Raw genomic sequence first — 7,848 nt, 5'->3', positions numbered from 1 at the left:
GGAGATGGCAGCCGAACCCAACAACAATAATGCAAGGAGAATTCTAGGTGATTTCACTAAACCAACGTCCAAATTTGATGGAAGAAGCATCTACATTCCTGCCATTGCAGCAAACAATTTTGAGCTGAAACCTCAATTAGTTGCTCTAATGCAACAGAACTGCAAGTTTTATGGACTTCAATCTGAAGATCCTTACCAGTTTTTAACTGAGTTCTTGCAGATTTGTGAGACTGTAAAGACGAATGGAGTAGATCCTAAAGTCTACAGGCTCATGTATTTCCCTTTTGCTGTAAGAGACAGAGCTAGAACATGGTTGGACTCACAACCTAAAGATAGACTGGACTCTTGGGATAAGCTGGTCACAGCCTTCTTGGATAAATTCTTTCCTCCTCAAAAGCTGAGCAAGCTTAGAGTGGATGTTCAGACCTTCAAGCAAAAGGATGGTGAATCCCTCTATGAAGCTTGGGAAAGATACAAGCAGATGACCAAAAAGTGTCCTTCTGACATGTTTTCAGAATGGACCATATTAGATATATTCTATTATGGTTTATCTGAGTTTTCCAAGATGTCATTGGACCATTCTGCAGGTGGATCCATTCACCTAAAGAAAACGCCTGCAGAAGCTCAAGAACTTATTGACATGGTTGCAAATAACCAATTCATGTACACTTCTGAGAGGAATTCCGTGAATAGTGGGACACCTCAGAGGAAGGGAGTTCTTGAAATTGATGCTCTGAATGCCATATTGGCTCAGAACAAAGTGTTGACTCAGCAAGCTAACATGATCTCTCAAAGTCTGAATTGATGGCAAAATGCATCCAACAGTACTAAAGAGGCAGCTTCTGAAGAAGCTTATGATCTTGAGAACCCTGCAATAGCAGAGGTAAATTACATGGGTGAACCTTATCGGAACATCTATAATTCATCATGGAGAAATCATCCAAATTTCTCATGGAAGGATCAACAAAAGCCTCAACAAGGCTTTAATAATGGTGGAAGAAACAGGCTAAGCAATAACAAGCCTTTTCCATCATCTTCTCAGCAACAGACAGAGAATTCTGAACAGAGCTCCTCTAATTTAGCAAATTTAGTCTCTGATTTGTCAAAGGCCACCTTAAGTTTCATGAGTGAAACAAGGTCCTTCATCAGAAATTTGGAGGCACAAGTGGGCCAGCTGAGTAAGAAAGTCACTGAAACTCCTCCTAGTATTCTCCCAAGCAATACAGAAGAGAATCCAAAAGGAGAGTGCAAGGCCATTGATGTAATCAATATGGCCGAATGCACAAGGGAGGAGAAGGACGAAAATCCTAGTGAGGAAGACCTCCTGGGACGTCTCTCAAACATGAAGGAGTTCCCTATTAAGGACCTAAAGAAATCTGAAGCTCATATAGAGACCATAGAGATTCCACTAAATCTCCTTCTGCCATTCATGAGCTCTGAAGACTATTCTTTCTCAGAAGAGGATGAAGATGTGACTGGAGAGCAAGTTGCTCAATATCTAGGGGCCATCATGAAGCTAAATGCCATGTTATTTGGTAATGAGAGGAAGCATGAACAGCTTCTCTCAATGCAGAGTCAAACAAAGCCCCCACCATCAAACTCTAAGTTTGGTGTTAGGAGGCCACAACCAAACTCTAAGTATGGTGTTGAGAAGACCCCACATTTAAACTCTAAGTTTGGTGTTGGGAGGCCTTCATCGTGGTCTGAACTTCTCTAAAGGCTCCATAAGAGCCCACTGTCAAGCTAGTGACATTAAAAAGAGCGCTTGTTGGGAGGCAACCCAATTTTTATTTATCTAATTTTATTTTTATTTTATTGTTATTTTGTGTTTTATTAGGTTCATGATCATGTGGAGTCACGGAAAAAATACAAAAATTAAAAACAGAATCAAAAACAGCAGAAGAAAAATCACACCCTAGATGGCGTTCAACGCCAGAACAGAGCATGGATCTAGCGTTGAATGCCAGAAACAAGCAACATCCTGGTGTTTGGACGCCTGGAATACACCCTGAGGAAAGCTGGCGCTGAACACCAGAAACAAGCATGGAACTGGCGTTCAACGCCAGAAACATGCAGCACATGGGCGTTGAACGCCCAGAACATGCATCACTTTGGCGTTTAAACGCCAGAATTACATGCAAAGGCATTTTACATGCCTAATTGGTGCAGGGATGTAAATCTTTGACACCTCAGGATCTGTGGACCCCACAGGATCACCTTAGGATCTGTGGATCTCACAGGATCCCCACCTACCTCGCCCTCTCTCTCTCCATTCATGGTTATCCCTTCTGTTTTCCATTCACCACTCACATCCATCCACTCTTCCCCATACACCCCACCTACCTTCAAAATTAAAAATTTCTTTCCCACCCAATCCCACCCATATAGTCGAATACACACATCCCTTCATCTCCTCCATATCTGCTTCTTCTTTTTCCACTCTTTCTTCTTTGCTCGAGGATGAGCAACATTCTAAGTTTGGTGTGATAAAAGCATATCTTTTTGCTTTTCCATAACCATTGATGGCACCTAAGGCCAGAGAAACCTCAAAAAAAAAAAGAAGAAGAAAAAGGGAAGACAATTGCTTCCACCTCTGAGTCATGAGAGATGGAGATATTCATCTCAAGGGTCTATAGCTCAGTGGTAGAACATTTGACTGCAAATCAAGAGATCCCTGAGATACCTCAGGGGATAAAATTTTCCTCCACACAATTATTGGGAGCAACTAAGGATAGGAGCACCAAAATCACTAGGGATCATGCAACAGAAGCAAGGAAGAAACATAGAGGAGCTCGAAGAGCACCATTGGTCCTTCAAGAAGGTGCCACCCTCACTAAGGTGGACTCATTCCTTGCTCTTATTTTCTCTGCTTTTCGGTTTTTATGTTATATGTTTATCTATGTTTTTTGTCTCTACTTCATGATCATTAGTAGTTAGTAACTATGTCTTAAAGCTATGAATAATTCCATTAATCATTCACCTCTCTTAAATAAAAAATGTTTTTAATACAAAAGAACAAGAAGTACATGAGTTTCGAATTCATCCTTGAATTTAGTTTAATTATATTGATGTGGTGACAATACTTTTTGTATTCTGAATGAATACTTAAACAGTGCATATATTTGATCTTGTTATTTATGAATATTAAAATTGTTGGCTCTTGAAAGAATGATGAACAAAGAGAAATGTTATTGATGATCTGAAAAGTCATGAAATTGGTTCTTGAAGCAAGAAAAAGCAGTGAAAAAAGCAAAAGCTTGCGAAAAAAAAATGGCGAAAAAAATAGAAAGAAAAAAAGAAAAAGCAAGCAGAAAAAGCCAATAGCCCTCAAAACCAAAAGGCAAAGGTAAAAAGAATCCAAGGCTTTGAGCATCAATGGATAGGAGGGCCCAAGGAAATAAATCCAGGCCTAAACGGCTAAATCAAGCTGTCCCTAACCATGTGCTTGTGGCATGCAGGTCCAAGTGAAAAGCTTGAGACTGAGTGGTTAAAGTCGTGATCCAAAGCAAAAAAGAGTGTGCTTAAGAGCTCTGGACACCTCTAACTGGGGACTTTAGCAAAGCTGAGTCACAATCTGAAAAGGTTCACCCAGTCATGTGTCTGTGGCATTTATGTATCCGGTGGTAATACTGGAAAACAAAGTGCTTAGGGCCACGGCCAAGACTCATAAAAGTAGCTGTGTTCAAGAATCAACATACTTAACTAAGAGAATCAATAATACTATCCGAAATTCTAAGTTCCTAGAGAAGCCAATCATTCTAAACTTCAAGGGAGAAAGTGAGATGCCAAAACTGTTCAGAAGCAAAAAGCTACAAGTCCCGCTCATCTAATTAGAATTAATATTCATTGATATTTTGGAATTTATAGTATATTCTCTTCTTTTTATCCTATTTGATTTTCAGTTGCTTGGGGACAAGCAACAATTTAAGTTTGGTGTTGTGATGAGCGGATAATTTATACGCTTTTTGGCATTGTTTTTAGGTAGTTTTTAGTATGATCTAGTTACTTTTAGGGATGTTTTCATTGGTTTTTATGCTAAATTCACATTTTTGGACTTTACTATGAGTTTGTGTATTTTCTGTGATTTCAGGTATTTTCTGGCTGAAATTGAGGGACCTGAGCAAAACTCTGATAGGAGGCTGACAAAGGACTGCTGATGCTGTTGGAATCTGACCTTCCTGCACTCGAAATAAATTTTCTAGAGCTACAGAACTCCAAATGGCACGCTCTCAGCGGCAATAGAAAGTAGACATCCAGAGCTTAACAGCAATATATAATAGTCCATAATTTATTCGAGAATTGACGACGTAAACTAGTGCTCAACGCCAGTTTCATGCTGCATTCTGGAGTCAAACGCCAGAAACACGTCACGAACCAGAGTTGAACGCCCAAAACACGTTACAACTTGGCGTTCAACTCCAAAAGAAGCCTCAGCTCGTGGATAGATCAAGCTCAGCCCAAACATACACCAAGTGGGCCCCGGAAGTGGATTTATGCATCAATTACTTACTTCTGTAAACTCTAGTAGCTAGTTTATTATAAATAGAACTTTTTACTAGTGTATTAGACATCTTTGGATGATTAGTTCTCAGATCATGGGGGCTGGCCATTCGGCCATGCCTGGACTTTTAATTTATGTATTTTCAACGGTGGAGTTTCTACACACCATAGATTAAGGGTGTGGAGCTCTGCTGTACCTCAAGTTTCAATGCAATTACTATTATTTTCTATCCAATTTGATTTATTCCTGTTCTAAGATATTCGTTGCACTTCAACTTGATGAATGTGATGATCCATGACACTCATCATCATTCTCACCTATGAACGCGTGTGACTGACAACCACTTCCGTTCTACCTTAGACCGGGCGCATATCTCTTGGATTCCTTAATCAGAATCTTCGTGGTATAAGCTAGAATTGATGGCGGCATTCATGGGAATCCGGGAAGTTTAACCTTGTCTGTGGTATTCCGAGTAGGATTCCGGGATTGAATGACTGTGACGAGCTTCAAACTCCTGAAGGCTGGGCGTTAGTGATAGACGCAAAAGAATCACGGGATTCTATTCCAACCTGATTGAGAACCAACAGATGATTAGCCGTGCTATGACAGAGCATTTGTACCTTTTTCACTGAGAGGATGGGATGTAGCCATTGACAACGGTGATGCCCTACATACAGCTTGCCATGGAAAGGAGTAAGAAGGCTTGGATGAATGTAATAAGCAAGTAAAGATTCGGAAGGAACACAGCACCTCCATGCACCTATCTGAAATTCCCACCATTGGATTACATGAGTAACGTTATCTTTATTTCTTGTCTATTTTATTTATCTTCTAAATATCTAATCCAATTACATTTGAATCCGCCTGACTGGGACTTACAAGATGACCATAGCTTGCTTCATACCAACAATCTCTGTGGGATCGACCCTTACTCACGTAAGGTATTACTTGGACGACCCAGTACATTTGCTGGTTAGTTGTGCGGAGTTGTGACTAAGTGTAATTCACGTGTGAGAGCTACCAAGTCATTGGAGCCATTGTTGATGATCACAATTTCGTCCACCAACATGCTAATGTTTAAGTGTGGGGACATGCTAATGGTTTATCTTGTATCAAATTTGTTGGATTTTATCAACTTTTTTTACATTTATTCACTAAAATAGCATGGTTTTGTAAATTCTCCCTAAATTGTGCTTAAGAGTAAAAACATGCTTTTTTGGCCTTTAATTTGCTAAATTTAATTTACTTTAATTCCATTCGATGCCTTGATATGTTTGTTAAGTGATTTCAGGCTTAGTAGGCAAGGATTGGATCAAAAAAGTAAAGAAAAAGTATGCAAGGTAAAGAATTTATGAAGAATGGGGATTGGTAGAATTCATGGCCACGCGTACGTGTGAGTGAGAGTTTTGTCAGGTCACACGTACAGATGATATCCCGTGTACGCGTGACACTTGGCACATGACCAACTTAAAGAAAACGTGGCTGACAATTTCTGAGCTTATCCAAGCCCAAATCCAACTCATTTCTGAAGTATTTGAGGCCAAATTTAAGAAGGAACAAGGGGAGAGCAATTAGGTTTAGTTTAGTAACATGTTTTAGGTTATATTCTAGAAAGAGAAGCTTTCTCTTCTCTCTAGAATTAGGGTATATTTAGTTTCATTTCATCTCAACTTTAGGTTTTGATCTTGTTTCGATTTAGTTTTTCTTACAATTTCTTGTTATTACATCTTTGTTCTCTTAGTTTTACATGTTATTCTTTTATTTGGTCACTTTCACGTTTATGAACTCTTGTTGATTTAGATTTCTATTTAATGCAATTTGATGTTTCTTTGTTTATTGTTGTTTAATTGAGTTGTTATTATTGTTATCTTCCATTTTGTAGCTTTAGATTTTACTATTATTTCACTTTTATGATGCTTTCATTTTATGCCTTCCAATTATTTGATAAAATACTTGGCTTAGTTTTAGAGTAGATTTTAGCACTGTTGGCTTGAGATTGAGGACTTAAGTGCTTTGATGTCATTGATGTCAAGTGTGATTGGTAATTTAGGGTTGTTAGTTAGTTTGAGGATCAATTATGTCCATTTGACTTCATCCTCTGATGTTAGAGGATAACTAAGTGAAATTAACCCTTTGTAATTACCATGTTGTGGTCAATGATCCAGATAGGAAACCTTGATTCTTAATCCTTGCCATGAGTGTCTTTTAGCATTTATATTATCTTAGTTGTTAGCTTTACTTTCTTGTAATTTACATTTTCCGTTCATCATTCTAAAATCCTAAAAATATCTCATAACCAATAATATTCACACTTCCTTGCAATTTCTTTGAGAGACAACTCGAGATTTAAATACTCTCGATTTTTATTGGTTTCATTTAAGTGACAAAGAAATTAAACTTTGATTGAGAGTTATCTGTTGGTTTGGATCTATACTTCAACAGAATTACTTTGTGAGAATTCTGAACCGACGATTTCCCTCCGTCGGTTATCTAAATAACAAGTTTTTGCATTCACTAGCCAAATAACCAAGCAAATTAAAAATAGACAAAGTTAATTACTTTGAATAATCACCCTCATCATTTTGCTCTGTGTTGATGCTAGTTTGGTTGAAATAGTATTCACAAAAGTGACAAATCTCCTCAATTAGGTATGATTCAATGATAAATCCTTTAATATGTGCTCTGTTCTTGACTTTTTTCTTAAAATGATGGAGAAAACTTTCATGAAAATATTCATAACAAAAATCAAATAACAAACAATTGACTTAATAAAACAATAAAAAAATTTGAGAATAAATATAGAGGTGTGACTAAGCTAACTCTCAAAAGGATACATCCATCTATAAAGCACAGGACCAACCAAGCAATGCTTCAAATAGAAAATGAATAAGTAGATGTTGCATTGAGTCAAAAAATCTAGGAGAAAAAATATGTTCTAACTTGCATAGCACAATTAGAATATTTTCTTCAAACTTATTGAGAACAACTTCTCATAATGAAGTTGAGCAAAAATCTCTGAAGAATTGACTTAACTCTGTTATTGGCTTCCATATTTGCTCTGGCAATGAACTAAAAGCAATTGAGAGTAAACGTTCTATATATATATGACAATCATGACTTTTCATTCCATATAACTTACCCTCCTTCATATCAACACATCTCTCTTAATTTGAAACATATCCATCAGACATCCTTAACTCTTTCACCCACTTTCATATTGCTCTCTTTTGCTGGAGGGTAAATGTATAGTTGGGTTTGGGTTTTATAATTTTACCTCCACTTTGTTCTAAAAGTTCTAATCTTTTTTGCTTGTAATATAATGTCACATCTATTCTAGCCTTTGAATT

At 37.6% G+C, this 7,848-nt stretch overlaps 1 non-coding gene across 1 annotated transcript; it reads right to left on the bottom strand.

Moving 5' to 3' along the window:
* Positions 1-403: 403 nt before the first annotated feature.
* Positions 404-507, bottom strand: LOC130953131 (small nucleolar RNA R71). The gene has a single exon (XR_009075308.1). It is a non-coding gene; the product is annotated as a small nucleolar RNA R71 (small nucleolar RNA).
* Positions 508-7,848: the final 7,341 nt, after the last annotated feature.

This window comes from Arachis stenosperma, chromosome 1 (assembly GCF_014773155.1).
Source record: "Arachis stenosperma cultivar V10309 chromosome 1, arast.V10309.gnm1.PFL2, whole genome shotgun sequence".
Lineage (NCBI taxonomy): Eukaryota > Viridiplantae > Streptophyta > Magnoliopsida > Fabales > Fabaceae > Arachis > Arachis stenosperma.
This window is presented reverse-complemented; position numbering and strand designations above follow the sequence as displayed.